Raw genomic sequence first — 19,531 nt, forward strand, 5'->3', positions numbered from 1 at the left:
GTCTAATCGAAAGATGAGGTGCTGTTCTTCGAGCTTACCTTGAGCTTCATTGGAACAGTGTAAGAGGCCGAAGACAGAGAGGGCAGAGTGGGAGTGGAGCGGAGAATTAAAGTGACAGGCGACCGGTAGCTCGAGGTCACCCATACAAACTGAACGGAGGTCTTCCGCAAAGTGGTCGCCCAATCTGCGTTTGGTCTCCCCAATGTTACCTCCTCCCTTCCCACTGTCCAGGGCCCCAAACACCTCTTCCAGGTGAAACAGCAATTTACTTGTACTTCTTCCAATCCAGTATACTGTATTCGCTGCTCATGATGCGGTCTCCTCTACATTGGGGAAACCAAACGCAGATTGGGTGACCGCTTTGCAGAACACCTCTGTTCAGTCCGTATGGGTGACCGCAAGCTTCCGGTCGCCTGTCACTTTAATTCTCCGCTCCACTCCCACTCTGATCACTCTGCCCTCGGCCTCTTACACTGTTCCAATGAAGCTCAAGGTAAGCTCGAGGAACAGCACCCATCTTTCAATTAGGCACTTTACAGCCTTCTGGACTCAACATTGAGTTCAACAATTTTAGACTATAACCCCTGCCCCCACTTTTCAGCTGGCTGTTGATGATTCTGCCATCCCCATTTGCAACATTTAATCTCTCCTGCCTCCCACTCTAGCACAGATTGTTCCTTCAGTTCTTCCCTCCCCTCCCCTCCTCCTTTCTCTGCCTCTGCACCTGCTTAAAACCTGTCACATCTCTAACCTTTTCCAGTTCTGATGAGGGGTCACAGATCTGAAACGTTATCTCTGTTTGTCTCTCCACAGATGCTGCCTGGCCTGCAGAGTGCTTCCAGCATTTTCTGTTGCAATGATTCTCTGTTTGACCCCTGGCTCGTGACATTTACCTAACGATTGAAGGGCCTGTGATGCTGAACACCATGGAAATTTAGTATAAAACCACAAAAGCAAAACACAAAAGTAGAGGGATTTCAATATATAGGGCTCGATCTTCAGTGTGCCGTGGAGTCACAGAATCACAGAAACCTCACAGTACAGATAGAGGCCATTTCAGCCCATCGAGCCTGCACCGACACATATCCCACCCGATCCCCGTAACCCCTACACCAACACATATCCCACCCTATCCCCGTAACCCCACGTATTTAATCCCTGATGCGCTATCAACAATACCAAAGACTACGAAATGGACTTATATGAAGTAGGCTTTTATTGACTAAGAACTAGAGCATGCCTCTGCTAGTGAATCCATCCTAAGAGCTCCCGGGGGAAGGGTGGTGAGTCACCTTTATACCCAGGCTTAGGGGTGGAGCCAGGGGCTGAGACATGCCTGGACTTGTACAGGGTTAACAGTGGTTTACCACACAGGCATGTACAGGTTAACAGTGGTATACCACATTCACTCCTCGTTTAAAAAAGAGTCCGGCGGGAAGTGTTTCAAAAGTTCGTATACGAAAGTCTCTCCGGGGGTCTTGTCTGCCGTAATGATCTTCATGGTGCCGGTTGTGGCGGTTCTTTGCCCGCGGCCGCATCTCGCGTGGGACGGAGCACTGGCGTGTCGTCCTCTCGGGGTAGGGATGCCACTGGCATGTCGTCAGTTCGTGGTAGACACCCCGGTGGTGCGTCATGGGTAGTGGTGGTGGGTGGAGGTAGTGGATGGTGATCGATGGTGTTTCGGGTGGTACCTGAGGGTGCGAGGTCTCGAATTGAGACTGTGTCCCCCCGCCCGTCAGGATACGCCACGTAGGCGTACTGTGGGTTGGCGTGGAGGAGGTGAACCTTTTCGACCAGGGGGTCCGTCTTATGGCTCCTCACGTGTTTCCTGAGCAGGACGGGTCCCGGAGATGTCAGCCATGGCGGTAGTGATGTCCCCGAGGTGGATTTCCTGGGGAAGACGAACATCTTCTCGTGAGGGGTGGCGTTTGTGGCAGTACAGAGCAGTGATCGTATGGAGTGGAGCGCATCGGGGAGGACATCTTGCCAGCGGGAGATTGGGAGGCCCTTGGATTTTAGGGCGAGCATGGCGGTCTTCCACACCGTTGCGTTCTCCCTCTCTACCTGTCCGTTACCCCGGGGGTTGTAGCTGGTAGTCCTGCTCGTGGCTATGCCCTTCTCGAGCAGGTACTGGCGAAGCTCGTCGCTCATGAACGATGAGCCCCTGTCGCTGTGGATGTAATTGGGGAAGCCAAATATGGCGAACAGGTCGTGGAGGCACCTGGTGACTGTGGCACTGGTCATGTCCGGGCAGGGGATGGCGAAGGGGAAACGGGAGTACTCGTCAATAATATTGAGGAAGTACATGTTGCGGTCAGAGGAGGGAAGGGGCCCCTTGAAATCGACGCTGAGACGTTCGAAGGGGCGGGTGGCTTTAATCAGGTGTGCCCTGTCTGGCCTATAAAAATGCGGTTTGCATTCGGCGCAGACCTGGCAGTTCCTGGTCATGGTCCTGACCTCCTCGATGGAGTAAGGCAGGTTGCGAGCTTTAATAAAGTGGAAGAACCTGGTGACCCCCGGGTGGCAGAGATCATTGTGGAGGGTCCGTAGCCTATCGACTTGTGCGTTGGCACATGTCCCACGGGATAGGGCGTCTGGGGGCTCATTAAGTTTCCCGGGCCGGTATAAGATATCATAGTTGTAGGTGGATAACTCGATCCTCCACCGCAATATCTTATCATTTTTGATTTTCCCCCTTTGTCTGTTGTTAAACATAAATGCTACTGACCGTTGGTCAGTGAGCAGGGTGAAACGTTTACCGGCCAGGTAATGCCTCCAGTGCCGTACAGCCTCCACTATCGCCTGGGCCTCCTTCTCGACTGAGGAGTGTCGAATTTCGGGGCCCTGGAGGGTCCGTGAAAAGAAGGCCACGGGTCTCCCCGCCTGGTTAAGGGTTGCGGCTAGGGCGAAGTCGGATGCATCGCTCTCCACTTGGAAAGGGATGGACTCATCCACTGCGTGCATTGTTGCCTTCGCAATGTCCTCTTTTATGAGGGTGAAGGCCGCACGGGCCTCTGCCGTCAGGGGGAAGGAGGTTGACTTGATGAGGGGCCGGGCTTTGTCCGCATAGTTGGGCACCCACTGGGCGTAGTAAGAGAAGAACCCTAGGCATCTCTTCAGGGCTTTTAGGCAGTGGGGGCGGGAGTAGTTCCAGGAGGGGGCGCATTCGGTCGGGGTCGGGGCCGATGAGTCCGTTTTCCACCATGCAGCCAAGAATAGCGAGGCGCACGGTGCGGAACATACATTTTTCTCTGTTGTATGTCAGATTCAGCCGTTGGGCCGTACGGAGGAATTTTTCTAGGTTGGCGTCGTGGTCCTGCCGGTCATGGCCGCAGATGGTGACGTTGTCTAGATAGGGGAAGGTGGCCTGCAGCGCGTTCTGGTCAACCATCCGGTCCATCTCCCTTTGGAAGACCGAGACCCCGTTGGTGACGCTGAAGGGGACTCGGAGGAAGTGGTAGAGGCGACCGTCCGCCTCGAAGGCCGTGTACTGGCGGTCCTCAGGCCTGATGGGGAGCTGGTGGTATGCCGACTTCAGATCAATCGTCGAGAATACCCGGTATTGTGCTATCTGGTTGACCATGTCAGATATGCGGGGAAGTGGGTATGCGTCTAATTGCGTGTATCGATTGATCGTCTGGCTGTAATCAATAACCAGGCGCTGTTTTTCGCTGGTCTTTACTACCACCACTTGGGCTCGCCATGGGCTGGTGCTGCTCTCGATAATCCCTTCCCTCAGGAGTCTTTGTACTTCTGATTTAATAAAGCTCCTATCCCCGGCACTGTACCGCCTGCTTTTAGTAGCAATTGGCTTGCAGTCTTTGGCGAGGTTAGCGAACAACGGGGGGGGTTTGACCTTCAGGGTGGACAGGCTGCATACTTTGCGCGGCGCCGTGTTTAAATTCTGCTGGCTGCAGACTGTAAGTGGGGGCAGGGGCCCGCCATATGTCATCGTGACGCTCTCCAGATGGCACTGGAAGTCTAATCATAGCAGTACGGGAGCGCAGAGCTGTGGCAGGACGAGGAATTTAAACTCTGTGTACTCCACGCCGTTCACTGTCAGAGTCGCTACACAGTAGCTGCCGACGTCCGCCGTATGGGACTTTGAGGCCATAAAGACCTGGTGGCGTGTGCGCATAACCGATAGGGAGTAGCATCGCACCGTGTCGGGGTGGATGAAGCTCTCCGTGCTTCCGCAGTCGAAAAGGCAATTTGTGGCATGGCCATTTACCTTTACGTTCATCATGGACCTGGCTAGTTGATGGGGCCTAGATTGGTCCAGGGTGATGGAGGCCATCGTCGAGGTCGGTGGGTCGCTGTAGTATTCGCCCGCGCCGAGGGCCTGGTCCCGAGATGGTGTCCAAGATGGCGGCTCCTCCTCGGCTGGTGGTGTCCAAAATGGCGGCCCGCACGGCTCACACGTGGTTGGTGGGGTCCAAAATGGCGGCCTGTACAGTTCACACGCAGCGCTGCTGGAATTGGGGGTCGATTTCGCCTTGCACACTCTCGCGTAGTGGCCTTTCTTACCGCATTTGGAGCAGGTCGCGTCCTTTGCTGGGCATTGCTGTCTGGGGTGCTTGGCCTGGCCGCAGAAGTAGCATTTCTGGCCTCTGGTCATTGCAGCTGCAGTTGGGCTGCTGGCGGCTTGTGGCCTTACCGGGTCCCAAGATGGCTGCTCCCGTGGCATCCACGTGGCCATCCGGTCAGGGGGGTAGGCGTCCATGTTCTGGAGGGCCACGTCTAACGAGTTAGCGAGGGCCACCGTCTTCTGCAGGTCGAGCCCCCTCTGTTCCAGCAGCCTCTGCCGAGTATAGTTGGACCTGATGCCGGCTACGTAGGTGTCTCGGATCAGGTCTTCCGTGCATTCCTTGGCCGTCACCGCTTTGCAATTACAGTCCCGGCCGAGGACTCTCAGTGCCAGTAAATATTCAGCGCCCGATTCCCCGGGGCGCTGTTTTCGGGTAGCCAGGAGGTGTCTGGCGTAGACCTCGTTAACAGGCCTCACGTATTGTTCCTTTAGCGTCGCGATGGCGGCCGCGTAAGTAGTGGCGTCTCGGATGATCGAGTAGACTCGGTGGCTCACCCGTGAGTTCAAGACAAGCCGTTTTGCGTCATCTGTAGTGACAGTAGTGCTGGAGGCCTCCAGGAAGGCTTCGAAACAGCTCAGCCAGTGTTCAAAGTTATTGGCTGCATCTGCTGCTTGAGGATCCAGGTCTAAACGTTCCGGCTTCAAGATTTGCTCCATGTTGAAAATTATGCATAAAATTGATGCGCTATCAACAATACCAAAGACTATGAAATGGACTTATATGAAGTAGGCTTTTATTGACTAAGAACTAGAGCATGCCTCTGCTAGTGAATCCATTCTAAGAGCTCCCGGGGGAAGGGTGGTGAGTCACCTTTATACCCGGGCTTAGGGGTTGATGCGCCATCAATTACTCAAAAGACTGAGGTTAAGCGAGTAACAACCAGGCTTTTATTAACTAAAGAATGATGGTCTTGTCTCGAGTGGTCGACCCATCCAGAATACTAAGGGACTGGGAGGTAGTCACTTATATACCTGGAATAGTGGGAGGAGTCAGCCGAGGCATGTCCAGACCTGTACCTAGTGGAATACACATACACATACAGACAGGTATAACAGTGGTTTACCACAGGGGTGGAGCCAGGGGCTGAGACATGCCTGGACTTGTACAGGGTTAACAGTGGTTTACCACACAGGCATGTACAGGTTAACAGTGGTTTACCACAATCCCCCTAACACTAAGGGTCAATTTGTTTCATAGCCAATCAACCTAACCCGCACATCTTTGGACTGTGGGAGGAAACCGGAGCACCCGGAGAAAACCCGCGCAAACACGGGGAGAATGTGCAAACTCCACACAGACAGTCACCCGAGGCCGGATTCGAACCCAGGTCCCTGGCGCTGTGAGGCAACAGTGCTAACCACTATGCCACCATGCTGCCTCGGGTGTGGAAGCGTGGGGGGGGGTTTAATTCCTGAAATCGGAGGTCCCGACCCCATCCCGCCCCCAACCCGCCTCCATGCCAATTTCAAAGGAGGCGGGTACGCGCCCCACACTGGGACCCGCCTACCCGAGGTGGGAAGGGATTAGTGCCAATTAACTGCCTGTTAACAGGTAGTTAACAGGCAGTTTTTAGCCTAGTCACTATTTTTAAACTTGAACTGTGGGAATCCCGATGGCTCCAAACACGCCAAGTTGGAGGAGTCGGGCCGTCGGGTTGAAGGACTTGGAGGGGTCGAGATGTCAGTGTTCAGGTGAGTGATTTGTGCATGAGTGCAAAGGTAAGTGTGTTTGGTGTGTCTAAAGTGATTAAATAAGTTTTACATACCTTTTCAGCCTTCCTTCCTTTAGGTTCGGGGAGTCCCTCATCTCACCGGCACAGAAAGCAGAATGGCTGCGATCTGTCAAAAGTGACAGCCTGCAGCTTTCTGTGCAGGAGAGATTTCTAACTGAGTCTGTGGAGAAGGACTCATGTTAGAAGTAAGACTGTCAGTGTTCGACAGCTTCAAACAGCTGTGAAACACTGATATTTCATCTGTCAAAACGTCTTGACAGATGAAATTTCAGTCTGTGACATCACCTGTCACCTGTGGCCCTTAATTGGCCTGCTGAGCCCGCTGGGCGGGCTCAACAAGGTCAATCAAGTTAAAATTGCATGGGTTGGCCGCATCTCGATGGAGGTGGGACTACAACCCTAAAAGTTGTAGCCCCGCCTCCAACCCAACTTCTGAATGAAAAACCAGCCCATAAAGTTAGAAGCTATATCCTCTTGGTTTAACTATAAGTATAAAAAGAATACAAATACAACAAATACACAACACACTATTCTATAATTATACACTTCACAGCCGACAATTAATGGTTAGCTCAACAGAAGAGTTTTTTTTCCACTGATGGTAAGTTTTGTTTTGATATAACACGCTCTATAACTTTTGATTGTATAGCCGGACAGACAGACAGACAGACAAACAGACAGAGAGACAAAGGCCTAGAAATTCGGTATAGCCGCATTTGTGGCGCTAGTCCTGGCAATGCGCAAAGTTTAGCACCAGGGGCAATTTAGCGCCACCTAGCGCGATATTGGGTTGCAGCGCCCCTAAAGGTGATTGCGGTGCTAAATCAGGTGCTGCACGCTACTCTTAAGGCGCTAACCCGGCGGCGCAACCCAATTTCGCGGCGGCGGGGCGCAACGAGGGTGCTGTCAATAATCACTTTCCCTGAGACACACTGGCGCTGGCTAGCTCTTAAAGGGGCAGGTCAATTGGCATCACCAGACATACTCACTGCCTTGTAGGCCTTCAAAGCTGTGGGAGTCTACCTGTGGTGCACCAGCCTAGCAAGACATGGAAAGGGTGAGGCAGAGGGCGGAACGCCTCACTGATGGGGCATTGGATGCTTTGGTTGGCGCAGTGGAATCAAGGCCAAGGAAGATGGTCGGAATGTGATTTATTTTTTTGACAGTCTCCCGGGTGTGAGAGGCAGTTATGTGTCAGTGTATTAGTTTTGCTTTCTGTTGCCATAGCTTTCTCATGCTTGAAGGAACCACATTTTGTGTAATGAAACACTTTCTTCATTTACAATGGCCATGCCTTCTATTTACATTCATTTTGCCCTTCACAGGCTTGGGGGTATCAGACCGGTTCCATTCCTATTCTTGGAATGGCAGCAAGCATTCCATGAGAGGGACCTAGAAGCTACTTCTGATCAGCCTCTGACGCGCAGCCTGAGAAGAGCCGCTCGTGTAGATGTTCAGGCCAGCAGCCATCTTCTCAGCCACCGACAGAGATGTCCTGCACCTTATCTGAGGCTGCAGATCTGGCTGAAGCAGCTGGCACAGCTCAGTCACCACCTCCTTTCTAAATCGCAGCCTTCTGACACACTGCTCCTCCGGCATGTTCATGTAGGAAAACTGCTGTCGGAAAACCCTGCCAGCGTAAGGTCTGCTGTGGCGACGTCTGTTGGCCCTCCTCTGCCTGGCCATGCCCGCCCCCCTCTCCCAGTGTCTCAGTGCCCTTTCCAGATGATTCAGCAGCAGGACGTTCCCCTCCAATGCAGCCCCCATAATAAGTGCCCACAGGAAGGTTCCCCGTTGTCAAGGCTAACCAACAGCAAGGTGATGGTCAGAAGGCTGAAGATCGTCTGCCTGCGCTGGCTCAGTGGTCAAATGGCTCTCAGTGTGCAGCTCAGCAACTCATTGTAGCTCTCGAGGACGATGTGCTCCAAAAATGGCTGCCGCTTTTAAACCACACCAGTCCCCTTTAAATAACGCTCCTCCAGCCCGAGAGCGAGTTGGTAAGGCCCAGGTAAGCTGTCACTATTAGCACCAGGCGCTACGGAGTGGGGCGCCACTGAATTTCCAGTCCTGGGCACCCAAAAGGCATTGCACACTCAAATGACATCATAATCAGCCTGCGCCCATGAGCGGGCGCTAAGATTTAGCGCCGGCGCTAAATGCATGCTCAATATGGGGCGAGGCGCTAGGCGCCTTGCGCCCGCCCGGAAATTGGCTAGCGCCCCAATTCTCGGCCTCTTTAGGCGTTAATCGGTGGCGCTAACAACCAAATTTCTCCCCCAAACTCTTTTATATAGATAGATGATTTGGCCTCAACTGCCTTCTGTGGTGGAGAATTCCATAGGTTCATCACTCTCTGTGTGAAGAAATTCCTCCTCATCTCAGTCCTAAATGGCTTACCCCTTATCTTTAGACTGTGACCCCTGGTTCTGGACTCACCCACCATCGGGAACATCCTTCCTGCATCTAGTCTGTCTAGTCCTGATAGAATTTTACAAGTTTCAATGAGATTCCCCTCTCATTCTTCTAAACTGTAGCGAGTATAAGCCTAATCGACCCAATCTCTCTTCATATGTCATCCCTGCCATCCCAGGTATCAGTCTGGTGAATCTTTGCTGCACTCCCTCCATGGCAAGAACATCCTTCCTCAGATAAGGCAACCAAAACTGCACACAATACTCAAGGTGTAGTTTCACCAAGGCCCTGTACAACTGCAGCAAAACATCCTTGCTCCTGTACTCGAATCCTCTCGCTATGAAGGCCAACATGCCATTTGCCCTCTTAACTGCCTGCTGTACCTGCATGCTTACCTTCAGCGACTGATGCACAAGAACACCCAGGTCTCGTTGCACTTTCCCTTTTCCCAATCTATTGCCGCTCAGATAATAATTTGCCTTCCTGTTTTTGCCACCAAAGTGGATAACCTCACATTTATCCATATTATACTGCATCTGCCATGCATTTGCCCACTCACCCAACCTGTCCAAATCGTACTGGAGTTTCTCTGCATCCTCCTCAAAGCACACTCACCCACCCAGCTTTGTGTCGCCTGCAAACTTGGAGATATTACATCTCTAAGAATCAACCACGTCGGTGTGGGACCAGAGTGACATATAGGCCAGACCAGAAAAGGATGGCAGGTTTCCTTCCCTAATGGACATAAATGAGCCAGTTGCATTTTCATGAAAATCCAGCAGCTTCATGGTCACTTTTACTGAAATGGTCCCCACCGCTTATAGCGAGAGAGTTCGACCGAACATGATTTGTCCACTATAAGGGTGGCCAGTGTGAGTAGGAGATTAACAATCCATATGATATTGGGTCGGATTATCCAACTCCCACGGGTGCGTATGAGGTGCATACGCACCCGTAGGGGCCACGCAAGTGCATGCGATGAAACATGACACTTGCAATCTGTCAAAAATTCCCTTGACAGATCATCTGCATGCCCAAGAAAAGTGCCTCTGCAGGTGGAGAGTTGCGCTTTTTGCACAACTTCCGCCTGATGAATGACTGTCAAATTCTTACGCCTGGTAAAAGCAGGCATAGCTTAAGAGTTTAAAAAAATAGAAAAATGAAATTAGATAACTCATTTATAAATTAAAATACTCTTCAAAAATGTAATTTAATTTGTAGCCACATAAAAACATAAAATTAATTTTTTGTTCAAAATATTTAATTAAATGGCATTTTAATTAATTTTAAATATGAATTTTTTTTAAATGTATTTAATGTGTCGGTGTATTTTTTAGGTGATTCCCATTCATACTTTTGACAGTTCCATATGTACAGAACTGTCAAACGTATGAAAGGGGAATTCCCTTCTTCCAATGGTTGGGCCGGTCCACGTAATCCCAGGAGCACCTACGAACCGCCTGCGCCTCTGGGATATGTGGGGCTCTGCCCGCGCAGACCCGGAGAAGCCCAGGATCACGAGCCACCATTCTTCCCGGGCCACCAGGTAAATTCGTCAGCATTTTGCAGGTGGGAAGCCTCCGATCGCAAATGTTGGCCCATTGTACAGTCGTTGTTAATAACTACAAATTAGACAGCTATTTAAATACCAGTACGGAAAGGCTGCAAGTTGACTCATTAATATTTGATAAGTTTCAGTTATTTCGGGGGCAACGTTAAACTAACCCGCCCGTCGGGAAATTGACATGGTCGGGCGCAACGCTCGTATTACTCCCCGCCTGATTTTACTCTCCACTGAAGTCAATGCAGAGTGATATTGGGTGGGGTGTAAAACCGACATTCCACCCACCCGTGGGTTTTCTGCCCAGCGAGTTTCCTGCTTCGGCTGATTTGATGCTGTTGGGAACAAACAGACGCCTGGGACTGGCTTCCAACCTTTTAAAATGAACCAATACCAATGTCAGGGCTCCCATCTTATATCGGCTAAAAATAAGTGGTTATTATTCGAGGCCATGTACATCGTGGATCTGATTGATATTTCACCGGATAAATTTGATTTTGCTTTTTTTGGACCTTCGATCATAGTTGCCTTTAAGGGGAAACTTGGTAAGTGCATGAGAGTGAAAGGAATTGTAGGGGGCGGCGGGGTGCGAGTGGTGTCGCTTGGTGCGTGCGTGCGCCCAGTCAGTTTTGCCTCTGACTGTTTTGTGAGCGGTTCGAATCGCTCCCACGCCCCTGGGTTCTAGACACCGGACTTAGGTACAAGGCGACGGTACAGAGGAGACTCGAGTAGACAGGTGGTTGGATGTAAACAAAACCAAGATTTTATTGAAGAGGAAAAACTTACTTAATACAATCTCATGGAAAGGAATTACTAGTGTACACTTCTACAGGCAAAAATTACAAGAGAATCATAATAATACTTATACTTATACAGGGAATGGGAAATACACGGCACATCGAGGGAAAACAATTATCTTAACAATCCCCTTATCCTTATCCCACCCCCTATACCTAACTAGATTAAGCTATGAGTGGTCAGAACTTCATGCTCACCAATAAAAGGGTTTGTTAGATTCAAAACACCGGTTGGGTTCGGGGTTCGCTCTTGGTGCTCTCTGGAGCTTGTCGTCGTCACGTGGCTTCCAGGTGCTGCAAGGGCGTTGTCCAGGTTCGCGTACCCCAACGTTACAGTCTCTGTTTGGGTACTTTAACTTGCAGGATGGTTCTTCATTGACAGCCTCCAGATTGAGTTAGTTTGCAGTTATTCGAAGGTCGGCCGAGGCTGAAGGCCCGATGATCCGAAGCCTCCCCTCGTTTGGTCTTCTTCCGCCGGTCTGCCCCTCGGTGGTTTTCCCTTCTCCCCTTGTCTCGTCCCGCCTTGGCTGGCCTGAATTTGTCCGTGTTTGCCCAACCTGGTGCCGGGGCAGTTCCAGATGGAGTGGGAAAGGGCACAGACAAAGGCCAGGGGGTAAGCGCGGGATGGGGAAAGAGCGGCAGCCACGAGGGCGGGGGGCCGAGGAGCAGCACCAGCACACCAACCAACCAACGCACCTGACGATCTTGGACACCAACTCACCAACTCTCCGTCTTCATGAAACCTACTCAATGCTACCCAGGGCCTTCAATTATACCTTCATCGAAAACCCTTATCTGCCTGCCAAATCAGGTTAGTTCTTTGTTTAATCTTGGCGGGCTAGCTTAAACTAATGGCAGCAATACATATTAACTGGTTTTGGATGGCCGGTAATCGCATCTACCGGCCCGATAATTGACTTGTATTGTCCTAAAATTTCCTTGATGGGCCTTGTCCGGCCTCGATGGCTCGGTTAATCTGTTTCCGATAATGTATGCAGACTGTTTGATGGCCTTAACTATAGGCCTAAACTGAATTTGGGTTTTGTCTCCAATTCGGTCTAATGCATAATTCAGAGTCCTGTCTGGTTCCAAAATACAAAGTTTCTCTTCACAGAAAGTCTGCAGCCTTAGTTTCGATTTCTCCCAAGCTGTCTGCGTTGCAGAATCCATTTTGGAATCCCACAGGCTTTCTGCCACGAGGCACAGACACTATCTTGGGTACCCTTTTTAACTTTAAAATGTCCACGCAGGGTCCCATTTATTAATAACAGCCTTCGGGGAAATGCAGAAATTTTGCGAATCTTATAGAATAGAAAGATATATTGATAGGGTGAAATGAAGTAAGGTGGGAGGAGGCTCATGTGGAGGCTGTTAGGTCAAATGAGCTGTTTCTGTGCTGTAAATTCTATGTCATTTTATCCCTCTGGGCAGGACTAACCAAAGTGGCTCCAGCGGATTCTATATTCAATGTTGAATCGAATAAGTGTTCAGTCCCACCATTCTTTACGTGAGCTTGTACTCACTATAAATTGGCTACTGTATGGCCTACAAAACGATGCTGGAGATAAAGTGGTCTGCAACCAACAAGCAATTAACCAATTAAGGGTTTGCTTGATTGGCACCTGTATTTCTTTATATTTTTTCTCTTGTTTCCTCACATGGTAGCTGTTAATGTTGCTGCCATCATTATTCATACATCATCTAGAGCCATCTTTTGTTTCTTAGCTTGTCCCATTACCTGTCCTTTTGCCTTGCACCATCATCCCTTTTGTCAGTCAATCTCTCCTGCCTTCCATCCTATCACAGACCTTCCCTCCTCCCTGCCCTTGCTTAAAAATCTCTCTTCCCTAAGCTTTTCCAGTTCCGACGAAGGGTTTGAACCGAAATGTTGACTCTGTTTCGCTTTCCTCGTTGCTGCCTGACCTGCTGAGTGTTTCCAACACTTTCTGTTGTTATTTCAGATTTCCAGCATCCGCAGTATTTTGCTATTGTACAGGAAACTTTGTTATATCCGGCACTGACGGGACCGAGCTGTTGCCGATCTATCAAAACTGCTGGACATACAAAGTTAATGTTGAAGCATACGGAGGTTTTCATCTCCGTATCTGACAACAAACACTGTTGCTTAGCAACAGCTTGTAAACAGTCAGCCCGTACCTTGGAAGCATCTCTGTAGCTTAGCAACAGCTTCAGAGAGACTTTCCAGAGCCCGACTGTTGAAAACAAAGCCACAAGAAGAAAAAAAACCTAACAAAACGGCTTCTGATTTCTGCCGGTAGATCGAGGTTTCCAGACATACAACCTCCAGATAAACCAAAGTTTCCTGTATAAGGGATTGCTTGATCTGGCTGAACAGGATTGAAGTACACAGTGGTCTGGTCAGTTTAACCTCTGGATTATCTTCTTTCTAAGCAGCGATTGTAGGCTTGCGGTGGGGGTGGGGAGGGGCAGGGGCGTGTGACTGAAGGTGACAGGATTGCCTGAAAGGAGTTAATGACAGGTAATCGTGCTTTAATGAGGTGCAAACAGCTGCTTAACTGCCCAAAATAGCCAAGCAGCTTAATGCGGTTTAAGCTGCACCTTAGTAATTGAAGCCTAGGGCAATGGCAAATGATCAGCGCCATGGTGGGATCTGAACTCACGTTCTCTGGATTATTAGTCCAGTAAAGTAATCACTACACTATTGTACCCTTACTGTAAGCTCCAGGTGGAACCGCGGGGAAATGGCCATTTTCAGCCATTTCCCCAGGGGTTTTACTAAATCTTTTATCAGAGTTACTACAGGAGACCAGTAGAGGCCCTATTGAATTTCAGGTTTACTATGAATATTGCAGGGTTGCAGGAACAATTCAGAATCTGCAATAAAGTGACTGGAGGCCATAACCATCAGAATGGAGCTTGTGCTGAATCATCAAAGGTCTGCAAGATTTAGCTTCACCACTACATTATAGATCTATTACGGTTTCAATTTTTTAAAAAGCCCTTGCTCCCAAGGATTTTTACAACATTTAAACTGTCTCAATGCCATGTTGTACATTACGGTGGAAGGACAGTCTCAAGGAGTGCTTTTTCTTCAAAGTATTTCCGTCTTTTATATATAGAGGGGGAAAAAAAGACTCAGCAGAAATTTGTTTGATGGCATAGAGAGACTTAACTGGCTCTACCTGCTAGGCCACTCCAGTGATGTCCCTGTGAAGGGGCATCACCACCCATCCCTGATTGGCTCTGGATAAAGCAGATGGTGCTGTGACTAAACCAGCCTAAGGGCTAGTACCGAGCTGCAGGTGCTGAGAAACTGAGCTGTCAGTCATAGTTTCCTGGGACCCCCATGGCTCCAGAGCACCTCTCAGGTCAGTTCAGTGTCAAAGTTCTGCTGTTTCCTACGCAGCCACTCTGGGACACGGGACACACACACACCATTGGTGACATGACCAGAGCAATCTGGCAGGGAGGAAGAGCTAATTTAAAGGCTTCCATGTCAGGGAAGGAATGGCAGAGCATGGGCCCTAAACGGCAGAATGCATGATTGCCAATGGTGGGTCAAAGAGAAAGGGGATGCACAAACGGCCAGAATTGGAGGAATGGAGAGTTCAGATGGGGGGTTGCAGTATTGGAGGAGTTACAGGGAAATTAAGATTGCTGGATCTCCCGTGGCATTGTTCTTGGGGATTGGAAGGATATTCTGTTTGATAACAACTTTGCTCTGACAGCAACCATGCCTCCTGCTCCAGTTGAGCCATAGCTGACATTCCCTTGGAACAGGGTTTCTTTCCCTCCTCTCCTCCACTTCTCCCTTCCCCTGACAGAACTAGCTTTGCAACATCCAGAGTCTAGCTCTCCATCTCTCCTCTTGTCGCCACTAAACAGAGCCTTTGGGGGTGAAATTCACGGGCAGTAACGCTAAACGGACGATAGCGAATGGGCAGCCCCTTTTACTCTCTGCCCGAATTTCATTTCCATTGACTTCTCCTCCATGTATTCCAGCTTGTGTGTGGGTAAATGATCCTGCATCATGCAACCAGGTTGTGTTGTAAGGCTGCTTTGTGGGCTCACTTTGGATAATGCATTAATAGTTCCAGTTGAAGTGGCAGTAATAAATTGTACTCTTCTATAGTATGGGCAGGGATATGAAGCCTGGAAAGTGATTTTTTTTCTGAGAGCTTAGTACACAGCCTCAATCATGGGATAACAGGGTGAGAGAAAACTCTGGACAGTGCTTAATTTGTCCACCTGCTTGTTATAGTGTATTGGCTACCATTATCTCTGCAGATTTACTGAGATTATAACCTTTTTTCTTATCTACAGCCTCACCTTTTGGTTATTTGACACCGGAATTTCCCGTGTCCACCATCTCCTGTATGCTCCTCCTGTAGGGAGGCTTCCCAGGGCTTCCAAACAGGGCAACCGTCCTTTATTGCAATTCTTACAGAAGCACCTCTAAAGCAGTGGCAGATAATGAAGGTGCATCATTAGGCAGCCATTCTGAGTATTTTGTCCAGCAACAATGAACCAGCCACTTTAAATAGCAGCTGCAACCTTGAAGAGCTGTAGCAGCACACTATTATCCATCCTCTGTTGGCAGCAAGCTCGAACTGGAAGGTCCAAACGAGTAGTTCATTATACCTACATAATGAGGAAATCCCAAGAGCCTAGGACTAGGGGACACAGCCATAAAATTAGAGCCAGGCCTTTCAGGAGTGAAGTTAGGAAACACTTCTACATGCAAAGGGCGGTAGAATCTAGGAACTCTCTTCCGCAAATGGCAGTTGATGCTAGGTCAATTGTTAATTTTAAATCGGAGATTGATAGATTTTTGTCGACCAAAGGTATTAAGGGATATGGGGCAACGGCGGTTATATGGAGTTAGATCACAGATCAGCCACGATCTCATTGAATGGTGGAACAGGTTCGATGGGATCAATGACCTACTCGTAATCCTATGTTCCTATGTTCCTAGGTAGGCCCAGCATGACGATGAGTGATAAACTTGCCATGCTACAGTCCTACCACTTGGGGGGAATTTTCGGGGGGGGGGTGGATCAGCGGGCAAGATCGGTGGCAGGTCAGGTGGGAATATTTTTTTTTTACAGTGAGTCAGAACCCCACTGTCAACCAGCTGCCATGCGCCTTTCCTAAATGTCGGTTCTGTAACCGCTGAGTAGACCCGACACGTAGCGACGGGGGAGGCAATTCAGGTCATTATGACCTTGTTAACAGACCATTAAGAACTATTTTGAGCTCACCTTCACAGTTTACCAGGTCACCCACGGGGTTGACACTGCTCAGAGATCACGTCAGGTAAGCAGGTTAGGAGTTGTATGGCCATGGAATCATCTCATTACTTGACAGCTGCAAATGTGCTATAAAAGCTCCCATCTCACAGCTGTTCACTTTCCAAGCTCAGAAGCTGTTGCTTACTGCATCGGGCAGACAGATTCAACTTTATGCAGGTTGCAAGTATTTGGAGTAAACTTTGTATCCAGTGTCACCTCATTAGAACAAACTCTCTCACCACTGACAGATCGTTTCTGTCATCTCAAGTTCACCTGCCATCTATTACATCAGCATTGGTGCCCTTGAAACTATTTCATCTTGGTCCTCAAAATCCCAACACAATCAGCACTAATACCAGCAGCACCAGGCACACCAGCAGCACCAACAACAACACCAACCTTCTCTGCAATCAACTGATGCTGCACAGGACACAGGGCATGAGCACCTGACAACATTGCTGTCCAGGACACCAGGGCTCGCCTCATCATGGCCAGATTTACTTCACTTGATGCTGTATACCCTGGCTGCCACATGATGCGCCAGGTTGGCACCATCCCACACAAACAACATAAAGAATCCCTACAATGCCCAAGCCATTCCTTTCACACTCATCACCATTGCAGGAGGTACCATTGTGTCACACCATTCACTGCAACTCACTAAGCCACTTCAAAAGGTGCACACAAATCTGTCCAAGAATGCAAAGTGTTCAAAATAAAGGTTTCAATGTTTCACAGCACATTAGCAGAAACTTTGCCTGAACATTGACTAAAACACACAAGTGCCTACCCTTATGTGTTGTTAGTTGGTATGATTGAACTAGGATGAGGGTGAGTATGAGGGGTGGCTAGTGAGATGGGGAAGTGATAATGTAGATAGAGAGGGATGGGTGGAGGTGCAAGGTAAGTTGGTGTGAGTAAGGAGAAGGGTAGGGAAGGCAGAGTGATGGGGATGTGATGAGTGGCACAGCAGGATGAGGTTGAGTGTGGCTTTGCAGTAATGTTCTGTGATCTACTGAGATCATTGAAAGGTTTGTGCCAATGCAGCCTAATCCTCCTGACGACATCCCTGTTTGTCTCCTCCTGTGCAATGTGCAATCAGGCTGCATTGGTGTCCTGGGGAGGTCTCTTCCGCTCATTGGAAGGGAAGGGAACCTCCCTGCGTGCTGTGACTCCCTCCATAAGCAAATGGAGGGAGTCATGGGAGAACCTGGGTGCACCTTTGTGCAGTGCTTGTCAGTGTTTGCAGCACCTGAAAGCTGCAGAACACTGACAGCACAAATGTCAAAATAAATTTGCATATGGTCCCTTTAAGGAAACCGGCTAATGACACACCAACAAATGACGTCATCAGACCCGCTTCCTTCAATTGGCTGGCAAATGCGCTGGGTGGGGAAAATCATTTGGACAGTGGGCTGGAGCCAGCAGCTGTGCAAATAGATGCCATTGACCTCGCCTGCCACGAACCCGCTGAAGTTGGTAAATCCAGTCCTCAGTGTCAGGAATGAAGAATTTCTATCTATTGGGCCAGCCCCAAAGGACTTAAATTTAAATCCCAATTAAGCAACTAATTGGAGCACAAGGCTCCATGAACATCCCCATCCTCAATGATGGCAAACTCCAGCATGTGAATGCAAAAGACAAGACTGAAGCATTCGCAACCACCTTCAGCCAGAAGAGCTGAGTGGATGATCCATCTCATCCTCCTCCTGAGATCCCCACCATCACAGATGCCAGTCTTCAGGTCTTCAGCCAATTCGATTCAATCCACCGCACTGGACACAGCAAAGGCCCCAACAATATCCTGCTAAAGACCTGTGCTCCAGAACTATCCAAACCATTCAAGTACAGCTGCAACATTTGCATCTATCCGACAATATGGAAAATTGCCCAGGTAGTCCTGACAATTTCCCTGCTAGCCCCACGATTGACCCGAGTTAAAATCGGGGTTAGAGTGTCTGCCCCGATATTTATGGGGAGAGAGCAGGGGGTGCAGTTTAACGGTTTGGAAACCTGGAAGAATGGGTTTCCCTCGGGTCCTGCCGAAGTTAACAGCAGGACCTCATGACCATTTTTGAAATCTGTTTCCTGGCCGCAGCCATCCAGTTTGAGAGGTTCTTTGGCTGCCGGATGGGTAGGCTTGTGGCGCCAAGCCACAGCCGAGGAGCATAGAGGAGGGAGCGGACATTGATGGTGGGCCCTGGAGAGATTGGGGGTCAGGGGGACATCGATGGGACTTAAGGCGGATAAATTCCCTGGACCTGATGGCTTACATCCTAGGGTCTTGAGAGAAGTAGCGGTAGGGATTATGGATACATTGGTGGTAATTTTCCAAAACTCCCTGGATTCAGGAAAGGTCCCAGCAGATTGGAAAACTGCTAATGTAACACCCTTGTTTAAAAAGGGAGGTAGACAAAAGGCTGGAAACTATAGACCAGTTAGCCTAAAATCTGTGGTTGGTAAAATGTTGGAGTCCATTATTAAGGAAGCAGTAACAGGACATTTGGATAAGCATAATTTAATCGGACAGAGTCAGCATGGCTTTATGAAGGGGAAGTCATGTTTGACAAATTTGCTCGAATTCTTTGAGGGTGTAACAAACAGGGTGGATAAAGGGGAACCAGTGGATGTGGTGTATTTGGACTTCCAAAAGGCATTTGAAAAGGTGCCACACAAAAGATTACTGCACAAGATAAAAAATCACGGGATTGGGGGTAATATACTGGCATGGGTGGAAGATTGGCTATCTAACAGAAAACAGAGAGTTGGGATAAATGGTTCATTCTCGGGTTGGCAATCAGTAACTAGTGGTGTTCCGCAGGGGTCAGTGTTGGGACCCCAACTCTTTACAATCTATATTAACGATTTGGAGGAGGGGACCAGGTGCAACATATCCAAGTTTGCCGATGATACAAAGATGGGAGGGAAAGCATTGAGTGAGGAGGACATAAAAAACCTGCAAAAGGACATAGACAGGCTAAGTGAGTGGGCAGAAATTTGGCAGATGGAATATAATGTTGGAAAGTGTGAGGTTATGCACTTTGGCAGAAAAAATCAAAGAGCAAGTTATTATCTAAATGGAGAAAAACTGCAAAGTGCTACAGTACAAAGGGATCTGGGTGTCCTGGTACATGAAACACAGAAGGTTGGTATGCAGGTACAGCAGG

The sequence above is a fragment of the Somniosus microcephalus genome, chromosome 2, assembly GCF_052327205.1.
Source record: "Somniosus microcephalus isolate GS21.2 chromosome 2, FLI_Smic_1.0, whole genome shotgun sequence".
NCBI lineage: Eukaryota > Metazoa > Chordata > Chondrichthyes > Squaliformes > Somniosidae > Somniosus > Somniosus microcephalus.